Source organism: Plectropomus leopardus, chromosome 4 (assembly GCF_008729295.1).
Source record: "Plectropomus leopardus isolate mb chromosome 4, YSFRI_Pleo_2.0, whole genome shotgun sequence".
Classification (NCBI taxonomy): Eukaryota; Metazoa; Chordata; class Actinopteri; order Perciformes; family Serranidae; genus Plectropomus; species Plectropomus leopardus.
The window spans coordinates 26,492,413-26,506,973 of NC_056466.1; positions in this window are offsets into that span (position 1 = coordinate 26,492,413).

The following is a 14,561-nucleotide window of genomic DNA, read 5'->3' on the forward strand; positions in this document are numbered from 1 at the left end:
GCACACACACACACACACACACACACACTAATACATACATAGTGGAGCGCTTACAATTTCTGTTGCATTTAATTAATTTAAAGTCTATAGCAAAACACTGTAAGAGTGGATTTGGTGGAAAGGCATATAGTAGGTGATGCTAGTGAATCCTGAACAAATGCACTGTAAACCCAAATAAGTTCAGAATGCTCAAAACGTTTGTGGTAACTGATTATCTTTACAAAAAAAAAAAAAACCTTGCCAAATGTTTTAGGAAAATTATTTTTCAAAAATTACAATTTATTGAAACTTAAAAGTTTACATTTTACCTGTGCACTATAGGTAAAATAGTGCACTATACTTAAAAACATCGTTCACACAATTCCACACAATTATTTTGATGCAACAGTACTACTGCAAATTAACCTAAAAAATATGCTCATTTCTAACTTGCATGTGTGTGCATAATAGGCTTAGTATTGTTTTTATTTATTTTGGCTCACAAGTTTAGCTTAACCTTTGCAACAATAATGCCAAAAATTAAAAAGAGTGTGGTAGTGTTGTATTTCAAGAAAAAGTAAAATATGAGGTCTCTTTTGGAGAGTGTTCTTATTGGAATACATGTACAGATCTGTTCTGCAGGCTTTACTGGGTGAAGCATAGTGATACTTGTTTTGCTGAATTTAGGGTGTAACAAACCACATCCTCTGTCTTTGCTGAGCTTGTATCTGAACCGTCCGTTATGTTTGCATAATATTTATGTGTTTAAACTGGCTTAACTTTTGCAACAATAATGTTGTTGTATAATAATAAATAATAAAAAAGTTACGTGTTTTGCTGAATTTTCATCAAATTCATAAAGGTGGTCTGCATTTTTAGCGATGCATAAAAGAAGGAGCAGATCACAGAAACTACCACTAAAACTGCCCTCAACCCTGAGGGTAAAATATGGCTGTCTACAAAGATAAATCTGAGATCACAATGCAGACCGGAAACCTCACTGATGCTCACTCTGCCTTGAGGAGTTACACTGGTGAAGACAGAACTGCAGTGTCCAGTGAGACTGACTTGAACTGTTTGAAAAATAAAAGTAACATCAACAACAACATAGTAAGTTATAAAAAAAAAAAAACCCACAAGGTATACAGACATTCAGAGGTTCAAGAAAAAAGTATATCCAAAGAATCTGCATACTTTTTTCAGTCATTTATTTTAGTATGGATGTGATGTTTACAGTTGACATCTTCAATCTCGAACGGCAGCATCAGCTGATTGTCAGGGGTTGAATGAAAGGGAAAACACATCCAAAATATAAATATTTTGTTAACCCAAATAGTGTTTCTGTGCAGAGTCGCAATTCAGGGGTAATAGCACAAAGAGGAAATGTATTGTAGAGTTTTGTAGTTTTTTAAGCAGTAAGAAGAGTTTGGAAGATACTTGCATGCTTTGTCTAACTAAGACTTATGAGGGCAAATAACAGCTTCATTAGACAAAGAATGCGTAGATGCACACAAGCACTGTGGATTTTTTCCCAGATCACTTAATTTGAAATCAGTCAGTTTTTAAAATTAAACTATCCTTTAACAAACCAATTGGACTATATATTTTTTATGGTTGAACACTTTACTGTTCTCTCTTTTATATACTGTATTGTCTTCTCTGTGCCCCTTATTTCACCTGTGTCAGCCTCTATAGCAGTTTTAGAGATAGGTACAGCACCCCAGAAGAAAAAAAAAATCACCCAAATTTTTAACAATTGGTCCCTGCCAACAGATTTCAGTTCACAAATAGGACTTCCTAAAACTGCCATTGTAGCACTGTATTTGATGAGAAGATTATGGAAAAGTCAGTTGTTGGCTGATATACAGTATGCTCAAAAATGGTCAGACAGTGTGTTTTCCACAATATCAGAAAAGCCAAGATGTACACTTTTTAGAGCTATTATTTAAAACAAATGTTGCTAGTTTATAGGATGATTTTCTGTGATGAAACTGAGGAACGGAGACACCAGTTGAAGCTTCAATCAGGAAACGTTTATTACAAGCACTCGGGTCAACACAGGAACGAAAGAAACATGCAGGTAGATGTTCGACCACAATCAGGGAAAAGACAGTGGTATTTATGCAGTTGTCATGACATAGATGGTTGGTATCAATTACTAACATGTCAGGTACTAAGGTTCTTCTGAGAAGGGAAGAAGGGAGGAATGTGTTTGTGTTACTAAATTTGCTGGCACTGGTCCATCTCAGGCATCTGTGGTCAACTTGCAGGCACTTAGACTTCACTATATATGGGCAGGTATTTACTTGAGGTAGACAGAGTCTCGAACTATGGAGGATGCAAAATCCTAAAAATACATACTAACACTAGTTTGAAACCACTAACTTATTTTCAATGATTCTCCATGTGCATGAGATGATTCGATGCTAAAATATAGTCTCTGAGGGAGGAATTATTCACATGAAAGATGCAGGATTTTTGCAAACTATCAGTCAAAGCAAACAGCAGAAATGACTCGGAAATGACTGGGTAGATAATCATTCTTGCCCTGACCTCTACTGGTTAAATGTTTCTGTACTACTGTAGCAAACTGCTGCCTGCACTTTATCTAATTTATAAAAACATATATCTATATCATTACATTGAAGCAGCTCTGAAGAAAGTCTAATATTTAAGAATGTCAGGGATGAATATTAATTTAAAAAATATTTAAATATAAAATAATTATTGACATTTAATTTTTGTTTTTTGATGTCCAGTTGCTACTGTTCTCATATGAATCTCTACTAATTGACCGTCTGACCCAGGAGTCCCTCAACAGCTGACTGCATTGGGTGTTTTTTTTAACTGACGTGAACCATGCACATACTCCCACCAACACACACACACACACACACACACACACACACACACACAGATACAAATGCTGTGGCCCGTCAAAGAAGGAAATCATTTTACGAATCCACGTGTCTAAAAATTGGCTTGACATTTCAGTGAAACTGCTGCGATACTATAACTTAAAGAAGGCAACGCAAGTCAGGTGTTACTGATGATATAACAAAGCACACAGACGTATTTTCAAAGGGACACACGTATATTCACTCCCTCTAAGTGGAGAGCAGCCAAATTTTAACCACAGCATTTGTATGACTCCTTCTTTGTACCTTAATGCTCATTTAAGAGCTTATACACTAACACTCTCATTCCAACACCTTTCATTGCTCACACTGCAGTTTGCACCTTTATCCCTCTCCTATTTTTCTAACTCATTACAGCACCTCAGCAGCTCCATTATAGAAACTCAGACCAGAAGTGCAGTTTTGCTCCCAGCTACATGAAGGATTAAACCTCAGCAGCAGCTTTTCAGCAGCCAGGACTCGCGCCACAGTTTTTTCAGGAAAATCATGCTTTGCTTCCCTTCAAGCTCTCCCTGAAGATCAGTTCTTTCCGTGGTCAGATCTTTAATTTTTTTTCTTGCAACTGGTCCATTGCTTATTTGGGATTTTTTAACTGGTCTGTAACTGTTGTCTGTCTTTAATTAGGTTGTTATAACTGGTCTGTAACTGGTCTCTTTCAGTTAACAGGTCCATCTCCATCTCCAGCTCGGTTTTGCTCTTGGTAACTGCATTTGACACATAAAAAAAAAACAAAGGCACACTGTCAACCAGTACACTCTTCTTATGGTTTTTGTTTTTATTTTGCTGACAATGTACTCACATAGGCCAACCAACGTTATGAGTCCTGCCAGAAAAAGAAGACACAGCAGATCCAGACACACAGCAGCAGCTCTGCAGGATCTCTCTTCACATCTCCAGCACCTGAGGATAAAATGCTTTGCTAAAATGCAAAGATTGCTAAAATTTGGTTGGTATCAAGTGTTTTGTTTTGTGCTGAGCTAAATTATGGTAAAGAGAAATGTCTGGACGGTTTTGAAAAACTGGTCTCAGTACAGAGAAATGAGAGTTATCAAATAAAAAAAAATTAAAAAACTAAATGTTGCTTTTATTTCGGTGTAATCGATTGGGTGAAATAGCTGCAGGCCAGAGCATAAAGTTTCAGCTGGTATGCAATGTAAACAAACTGTTTGGACAAAGACATTTTTCCACAGAAGTGATACTGCAAACCAAACAAATCTAATCAGTACACTGCTATTAGATTTTGTGCCAGCTAAACGGCTGCTGTTGACATAGCTCCTGGTTCTCGATTGATTTATGATTTTAAGATTACACCTTCCTCTTTGAAGGTCAGTCTGCTTTATACACAAGGAGCGTATTTTTCTTAGCTACTGAGAGCTTCTGAAATGAACTCGCATAGACAATTATTTTATTATTACACAGTTTTGAATAAACAAATGCAAACAAATGAAATTGCATTTCACATAAAATTATATCTTACCATTTTATGTCACAGTATTTTTGATTGATTGTTTGATTCATATGGCTTCATGGATTCATTTTCTCTGCAGTATTTACCCCTCATTATTTAATAACATGCATTCTTTTATGGCTACTCAGAAGTGAGTTTATGATATTTTTCTTCCATAATATCTGTATAATATTATAGTCCAGAGTCTCTGGAGGTATCAGAGAGCAAGTATGTCTGCTGTTGATCTTCCAGAGACCAATGCCACATGTCAACAAAAGCATGTGGATAGATCGATAGATAGATAGATAGATAGATAGATAGATAGATAGATAGATACATAGATAGATAGATAGATAGATAGATAGATAGATAGATAGATAGATAGATAGATCAACTTTATTGTCTGTCCCAAACGGTAACAGAAATTCTCCTTTGACAGGTTCAATACAATACACACAGTTCCCATAAAACACAGTTAAAACACCTTAAAAAACACACTTAAAAAAAACACACAAAGGCAGACAGTCCAAAAACAGCAACAGGTAAAAATTATAAGTCTCTTTTTATGGGTTTATGGACTTTATTTATAGTTTTCTGCAACAAAGGTATGTGGTTAGGTTTTTAAAAAATCATGGTTTGGCGCGACATTCAGATAGGAAGTGAACAGCAGGCTCTTGGGTGAAGGTCCAGGGTTTGTTGGACCCATCCGCCAACTCTCCTGCCAGAGGGACCTTCAAGCCCCTAATACAAGACGTCATCCAGTGAGGTATCATATGACTGCGACAGGTTTTGTGTGGCTGTGTAATTTACACCATCTGGTGAAGTATCATGCCACCATGAAAGGTGGAAAGGTGGCTTTTAGCATAAGTGTCTGATGCTAAAATCACTGACAAAGGGTTTGTATTTGACGATTGCAAACAGGCTGATGCGCTGGTTGTTTTACAAAGAATAAAAGTGAAAACAGGTTTCTGCATTTCGCTGAACTGGCTTATGCTAAAAGCCACCTTTCCACCTTTCATGGTGGCATGATACTTCACCCGATGGTGGAAATGACACAGCCACACAAATTAATCACATGCAACATAATTTTGCATTTTTTGAAAACGGTCACAATAATCTATGGAGATCTGACACATCCTTTTTTTTAACATCTTCATCTAAAATCTGGAGAGGAATTCATCAGAGAGGGAAAAAAAGATCACAGTCATGTCAGGGTTGTGGTTACACATGCAGCTCCACCCAGCATGTAGTGGAGCCACCTGTCAGGCGTATCCAGGGGTGGTTACTGTGTATAAATACATGCAGCAGATAAGCAGCAGAAACTCTTGAGACACATCAAAAGGCAGACAGTTGACTTTTCTGTTAACTTCAACAAACCTTGTGACAATGGCTAACATGTCTGGAGAATGGGGTGAGACAAAGAACGCAGATGGAGGAACTCAGATGATTTGCGATTCGGTAAGCTTCAATCTACCTTTGTTTTTTTTCCCCCAACCTCTGCTTACAACTCGTTTCAGTCTAGATTTACATCATATTTTATTTCATTCACACACAGGTGAAGAGCGCAGTGGAAAAAGAGACAGGCCAGGACTATAAGGAATTCAAAGCAGTGAAATACAGACAAACTGTGAAAGAACTGAACTTCCTCATCAAGGTAAATACTATTCTGATATTTGAAAGACAAAGTTTGAAAACCTCAGTTGTGTGTTGTATGATATACAAGTTGATTTAATTGTGACAATCATTTGAACCTAATGTCATGTCAAATTCATGGCAGGACAGCAAAAAAATAGTTAAACACATCCCTGGTGGTAGATGATCTTCACTGTTCAGCAACATAAGAGATGAAACAGATGACTTTTTGTTCTGAAGTCCAGTTTACCTCTCTTTCTCCTCTAGGTTCATGTTGGAGGAGAGAACTACAATCATCTGAGGGTCTACCAATCGCCTGTGTTGACACACTGCGCAATGGGGCCACCGACACTGATTGGTGTACAGCAGCACAAATCCTTAAACGACCCCCTCGTACCTTTTCAAAAATGATCACACGACCTGTTTCCACAGTTAAATACTCACAAGCTGCAGTCTCATATTAAAATGCTCTGCTTCTTCATTCTGAAATGGTTTGACACTGACTTTGAATATATTTACAGACAGAGATCAGGATATTTGGTGTTGGGAAGCAGCAAGCTGGATGCACTACATTTTGAATAAAGCATTAGAAAATCTACATGCATTTTTTGTCATTTTTATTTGCTTTTCTATTGTCAGTTTTGATTTTTAAACTAAACATCTTGACTGGAATACAAATACATTAAAAAGGGTAAATAAATCAATTTAGTTTACCTAAACCTCATTACAGATCTTGATTTTTAACCTTTTCGAGTTGTGAGTTCAGATTACACAAACAAGAAAACATTTTTTTGCTGTCAGTAAATTCACGTGTCCTGGAGGAGGAGAATGCGATATATCTATACTTAAGAGATTACAAAATGTGTGGAGGTTATTAAAACAAACAAGGAAATACACTCACACAAATTCCTGTCTGCAAACTTTCCTGAAGAAAGCCAAAATAAAGAAGACTCTGTGATGCTTTGAGCTAAATGCTGACATATCTGTACAAGATTTTATGCCAATCCAGCCCAGGGTTGTTGAGATATTTCAGATATTTCAATGTGTTTATAAAATTAAGTGGATTGGACTGTAGCACTACACTGCATGTGCAAACACTGAGTTTCTCAGTTTGATGTGTGAAAAGCTGCAGGATAGGGCATTCATTTTCAGCTGGCAGGCAGTGTGGAAAAAATGGGGTTGGACAAAAACATTTTATAAGAAAAACAAACAAATCTATTCAGCACTGTTAGATTTTGTGCCAGCTAAATGGTTTCTGTTGACAGAGCTCCAGGTTCATCACCGATTCATCTAGGCCTTTTTGATTTATATAGAGCACTACACCAATCACAACAATATGAGCTATGTTTAAAAAAAATGCCATCACAGTGATCACAGTGATTAATCCAAATTCCAAACATTGTGGCCAAAACCTGTTTCCTGATATAAAGTGTGCCACAAAACTTTTTTTTTTTTTCAGATCTTTTAACCTGTGCTTTTCCTTCCCTCCTTTCGCTTGATGTGGTCAAAAACTATAACCAACACTTGAATTTCGGAGGACAGAGGAAGAGGAATTTCGGAAAATGAATTTTTAGGCTTAGACGTCCTACTAACACAGTGTTAAAGGATGTGAAATCATAATTTCAAAGTATTTAAAAACAGGAAAACATCACATACCAACACACCCAACTTTTATCAATTGTTCAATCAACACCAAAAATGACTTTGCTCCCATTTTCCAAAGGTTTAAAGATCAAAGACTTTTTTTTTATTTACACTAATAAATTTATCTCGTAAGATTTGATCACAAATTTCTTGATATCTGTGTTAGTGAGCACTTCTCATTTTCCAAGACAAACAAACCACCTGACAGGTGTGGCGAATCAACATGCTGATTAAACAGCATGATTACTACACAGGTGTGCCTTGGGATGGTCACAATGAAAGGCTACTCTAAAATGTGCAGCTTGATCACGTAACACAATGCTACAGAAGTGCAAGTTTTTGTGCCTTTGGCGCTGACTGCAGGAATGCCCACCAGAGATGTTGACCATAAACTGAATGTTGATTTCACTACCATAATCAGACTCCAATGTCATTTCTGTGAACACACACCTGCAGACCACACATAATCAGGACATCCACATGCAGCGTCTGAGACCAGCCACCCAGACAGCTGATGTAATAATTGATTTTCTTCACAAACTTTTAGAAACTGCTTGTGTATGTTTGTCTGCGTGCTTGTCATCCACAGAGTCTGGACGCGACAGCACAAAGGCATTACGGTATGGCTTAAGCTATGGACAACAATCACAGGTGCATTTTATTGATTGTCATTTTATTACACATAGATACCATGATGAGATCCTAAGAATCATGTCCTCATGTTGCAGCATGAGAATGCACGGCCCTGTGCTCCAAGGATCTGTACACATTTCCCAGAAGCTGAAGCATACCAGTTCTTATACAACCTGCATATTCACCACACATGCCACCCGTTGAGCACGCGCGGGATGGTCTTGATCTACATGTACAAGAGCAGGTTCCAAATCCTGCTAATATCCTACAATTTTACATGATCATTAAAGAGGAGTGGGATGACTTTCTTCTTACTTTGGGGCATAAAAAAATTCTGTAAGCACAAGTCAAGTCAAATTTTAACAAATGTCAACTGCACATTTTAGAGTGGCAATCCCACAGCACACCTGTGTAGTCATGCTGCTGTTTGATCAGCATGGATAGATAATCTTCGAAAAGGAGAAGTGGTCACTAACATTGATTTTAACAAATCTCTGACTAAAATTTGAGATAAATACAGTATATCTATAGATCTTTAACTTTTACCACAGAAAAATGGGAGCAAAAACAAAAATGTTAAAATTCTTGTTCAGTTTAAAGATAGCACAACCCTGATCCCTCAAAAGTTAAAACAGAATATTTGCAAATGTTTTAGACCTAAATTCAGAGACAAGATATTAAATGTTAAAACCAATAAAAACTGTTTGGATTTTTTTTGTAAATATACACTCACTCTGAAGGTGATGTCTGCAACATGTAGGGATTGTGGTTGTACATTCACTCTCGTTAAAGAAAAATACAGTGCCAACAGATGTGCAAATGGTTTTTATAGTTGGCCTTGACTACAATACTGTTCACCTGGTGGCAATTTCACTGACTGTATGTTTTGTTGTTGTTGTTGTTGTTTGTTTTGTTTTTTTATTTTGTAAAATGTAAGTCCAGGGTGCATTCACTCTACTTTATTTTGAAACACTTATTTGTGCTGCATTTCATTCTTTTTTAAAAAAAAAAAAAAAAGGTGCAGTGATGGTACTCAGTGTCATACAGTTTCCTCATAAGCTGGAGATATTTCACACAGGTCATGTTGTGCTGCGCAATTGTGCAAGTGTCATGAGTGTCTTACATGTAGACACAATTTCAAAACATGCTATGGACGACATTATGCAATTTTCTTTCTCTGTCTTCATATTCTTAGACTCTGTCTCATGCCTGTTTTGTTTCATACTTAAAATGTTTCACTTTTCGTCATTTTGATACTATTGATACAGACACCTTCTACCATCACACATAAACATCACTGCTTGTACTGTTTCATCCATTATTTTGGCTCACACAGGAATAACAAAGAGGACCGCTTTCAGTTCTATTGACCCTTTCAGTACAATTTATCAATTTTGAGAAATTATACTGTATACTAGAATATATATATATTTATAAAGCATAAATATTGTATTCTTTCGCTTGTTCAAATGAAAACAGATTTTAGGGTTTCATATATTCTCAAGATTCATAATTGTTTCTTCCTCTATTTGACCTATGTTCTAAATCTGTTCACAGTGTGGTAAGGGGTATATTAGCTCACTCTTGAGAAAGACACCCACAAAAAAGGGAAAGACACATTATGGCTTAAAATACTCCAAACTGGGCTTCTCACCAAACATTAAGGGAACCAGGACAATGCAGCAAATGGAGGTAGTCGAATATGTGAACGAGCGACCAAGACGTGAGCAAGAAAGCAGTGGGGATATAAATCAAAAAGGTAATACACATCATTGTATTTTCTATGTACTGTTAAACAACACAGGTTAACATGGTTTTTGTCCTCTATCAAGAGTTTTTAGCTGCACTGGTAGCAAGACCTAACAATCCCATCTCCTGGAAATTGCATTGATATATAATACTAATGTGCAACATACTGATGAAAACATTCACTGACTAAAAATTAACAGCAACATGTTGCTCATATCAATACAGTGATTATAGTTATGTTTATACATTCAAAGTATTGAGGTTTGCCAATAAATGTGGTTTTGTTTAAATATTGATAAAAATCGATGCTGTCTTGAAGCATGAGAGATTTAATCAAAAATCAATATCTTTGCCTAACCGTAACCAAAGTTTTTTTTTTGTTTTTTTTTATGGCATGACAACATTGAGAACATTTGAATGCTGGTTTCTGGTATCACAGTGCTGTACTGTAGGTCTTCATAAATTACATAAAGTAAGGGAGCAGTGGTACCATTTCACAGAACTTTAAGTTCAAAGATTACACAACACAAGGCAGTTAATCTAATATATATTTGGGGGGACACACCCGTAGTGTGATATAAGTGTTACACATGCTATATCACTGACTGTAATAGATTTTGTAAAAGGTTACTGTGTCAAAAAAAATGTCAAAAGAAGAAGTGCCTCCTCACAGTTGTGCCTTTGTGTACCAATCAGGTTGCAGTTACAGTTTAACACTGATGCTTCACACACATCTTCCCCCCAGCAGAACAGATGATCTATACCATAAGCTGAGTTTCAAGGTGGACACCAAAAATTTGTGTCACTATTCAGTATCTGACCAAATGTCTCCCCTTCTGTTCTTGAGTAATGACATTGTGTAATGGCCAGAAAAATGTTTTTGAACAGTGTGATGGCATGGTGAAGATGACTTTTGACCTTTTGGATATAAAATGTCATCACTTCCATCATTATATCCTATTGGACATTTTTTACTAGACATTTTGTCATAATGAGTATATAAATACTTGAATTATGGCCAAAAATATATTTTGTGAGGTCACAGAGACCCTGACCCGTGATCTTCAACCACCAATTTCAATTCAGTTCTTGTGTCCAAATGGACATTTGTGCCATATTTAAGGGAGCTCCCTCAAGGTCTTTTAAAGCCTTAATAAGAATAGAGAAGAGATGTGTTAACAATATAATAAACACACACCACACTTGATTTTGCAGAGAGAAGACTCTGTCAGCTGCTGTTCCTCAGCTTTGGCGTGCTGTGCATCGTACAAGCCATTCTCAATGTTTCCCTACGTCTTGCAGGTGCGTATGTTTTCTGAACATTACATAACTTGAAATTTGTTAAGACAGTTGCGTAAACAACAAATTGGCAAATTTGCACATTGTGATGTATTCTGAAATGTCGCAGTTAAACTTGATTTCCCAATTTGGTGTCAAATTAAATCTCAACAACATTTTTGATTTAAATTTATTTAAACATATTTAAAATGTGACTTTTTTATACTTTCAGTGTACTCAAGCAAGGACTCAACCCCTTTGGACTGCAACACAACTCGTTTCTGTGACCAGAACAACGAGAAGACAATGCAAAAGGATTGTGAAGGAAGGAGGCCAGATCACTGCAACAGATTACAAGAAAAATTAAATGCCTTGACCGAAGAAAGAAATCACCTTCAAAACAGAAACAATGACCTCCAAAACAGAAACAATGACCTCCAAAACAGAAACAATGACCTCACCAACAGAATAAGGATCGTGGAGCAGGAGAGGGACAGGTTGAAACAGAGACTGGGGGGTGAGAACAAATCAGGCCAAGATTTCTGACCTGAACTTTTGGTCCTCTTCGTGTCTTCCTTTGGAGTTCTGTTAGTACTTATTGCTCCCCAGTAAATGCCTCACAGTATTATTTGTGACGAGTCATTTGTTAATCTCATCCTCCAGAGACGAGTCGTTGTGCATCCACTCAGCAGTGTCCTCCAGACTGGACTGAGATTAACTCCAGATGTTACTTCCTCTCCACTGAAAGGAAGACTTGGGAGGACAGCAGGAAGTACTGTCAGAGTACAGATGCAGACCTGGTGGTGATCAACAACGAACAGGAGCAGGTACAGTTCGGTAAATTTGTGTCTGGATCTGACTGCATCTGTGTATGCCCTTCTTAAATTCAAAGGAGAACTTTTGATGTTGAAGTTACATTGCCTATGAACGCCGTCAACAGAGAGCCTTGTACCAACTGAATGGAGATGCTGATCTCTTGTTCTGGATCGGACTGAGAGACACAACTGGAACCGGTGGATGGAAATGGGTGGATGGATCTGCACTGACCAAAACGTGAGGCCTTTAAAATGTATGTGTGTGTATATATATATATATATATATGTATGTCATTGTTATTATTTTTCCATCTAAAAAAAAAGAAAAAGCAAATCCTCAAAAATTAATGACAGTGACTTGGATTCAGCATTGGTAGGTTTACTGCTGCCTTCAACTGGGAGTTAATGAAATGCAATACACCTTTACACTTGTTTTCTGTGTTGTGATTTGATATAGACAGAAGGCAGAAGCACAACTATCAAGGAAAAATGTCCAAATCAACAAAAATCTGTATGTCTACAATTCGGGCAGGCAATGAATCACAACATATTATTTATGGAATTAAATTGAGACCAAACATTTAGATTTGATGTTTTTGACATTTGATGTTTTTTTAGCCGCAATGAAGGTGAAAATGGTAGTCAATGATGAGAATCAGTCATAACACAGGTTTTTCAATAACTGACAATTTCCACAACCATAAAAGACCATTAAACATACAGTCCTTAATGTGCACAGAAAATATTAGGCTGATTGGTCCGGTAGTTGGGATAAGGTACACACACATGCATACACACACTCACTCATGGACACACAACCATATGCATGATCTTCCTCAGGCTTACACCAAGTGGAGCTGATAAAAAAAATCAATTTGATTAATATGATTAACCTTACAGGACTCATAAGAGAGAGAACACCAACACTGTGGGACAGGGGAGTTATCTGAAAGTGACACACTGACAGGGGACACTGTGTCAGTCCTGACATGTTAGCAAAACACTCATTTCAGTTTTGTTTTGAGAAATGTATTGGTGTTACACAAACTGCTGTCAGTCCAGGAATCTAACATGAATACTTAAACTGCATCTCTTTGACCTCCCTCACTGAACTGTCATTTAGGTTTTGGCAGTCTGGCCAGCCAGATCGAGGTGGTCCCAACAATGTAGAGGACTGTGTGGAGATGTATCACCGTAAACCAGTCCAGGCCAACTGGAATGATGCCCCCTGTCGATCCCAGCGACGCTGGCTGTGTGAGAGAGATTCATTTCCACAAATGTGTGTGTGTGGCTGAGAGAAAGAGAGAGAGAGAGAGAGAGGTGTTTGAGGCAGCAGGTGTAAGCAATCGGACCACAGAGGAAATCAGCAGTAAAGTTGTCAAGTAGTAGTAAATGTACACTGTAGGTTTCAGATTGTCCATGAATAAACACTGCAGCTCCTTAAGAACCAATAGAAGCTTTTGTGTACCTTTTTTTAAACCTAGATCAATATTGTTATTATTAATGTAGCGGAAAATTGTCATCTTTTGCGTACCCTCATATCTCAGTCTCAAAACACAGCTGATATGACATCACAAGAATTTGATCTATCTCAGCATACAAAACACATGATCATATATGGATGATTGGAGCGATATTTCAGAAAAATCTCAATCACAACTCAATACAGTATGGCAGTCCATTTGACTGGCTGTGAGTTTGAAAACATTTGCTTCTGGAAATGGCGAGAAGTTTTACATCGCAAAGAAGAAGAACAAACCACATCAAATTTGGCTACATTACAGCAGCAAAGTGAAAATATCTGACTGGTGGGATGAGCTCCATCACGCTTTGTCAGTGAAATACGATGAAACTATTATCTGGGAGAAATAACATTGCAGGAGTGGCAACAACTTACTGCTTACTTTTAAGTTTGTAGACTGTCAAAACACCAGGGACTTCGAAATATATCCCTGACGACATCTGATATGTCGTATTGAACACATATTGCAACAATATAACATATCAACAGAAATTTTATCAACATGAAATATATTCTTGTAAGATTTAACAATTTAACATCTTAGATTATTACAGTGAGTTTGGTAAAGAAATGAAATATTTATTACAATGACAATTCACAGGGCATTCACTTGAGATAATTTTTTTTTAAAAATGGAAATTTAATGAGTATAATGCACCTGGGGGACTTATATTAAAATTATCATATGCTTACTTTTGAATATCTGAAACATCGCATCACAGTATAGGAAATACAGATTTCTGGAAATATCTCCAGCTCAGGCACTAAGTCATTTCAGTTCTGTGATCTGACCATGACTGAATCACTGGAATCCAAAATTTACTATGTGTTCGCCAAAAAAAGGTGGTGCATCAATTTTCCATAACCTCATCAAAGAAAATATATTAGACAACAGCAGTGAAAATGATTCATCTCCCGTCACTCTTTCCTCTTAAAAACAAGTA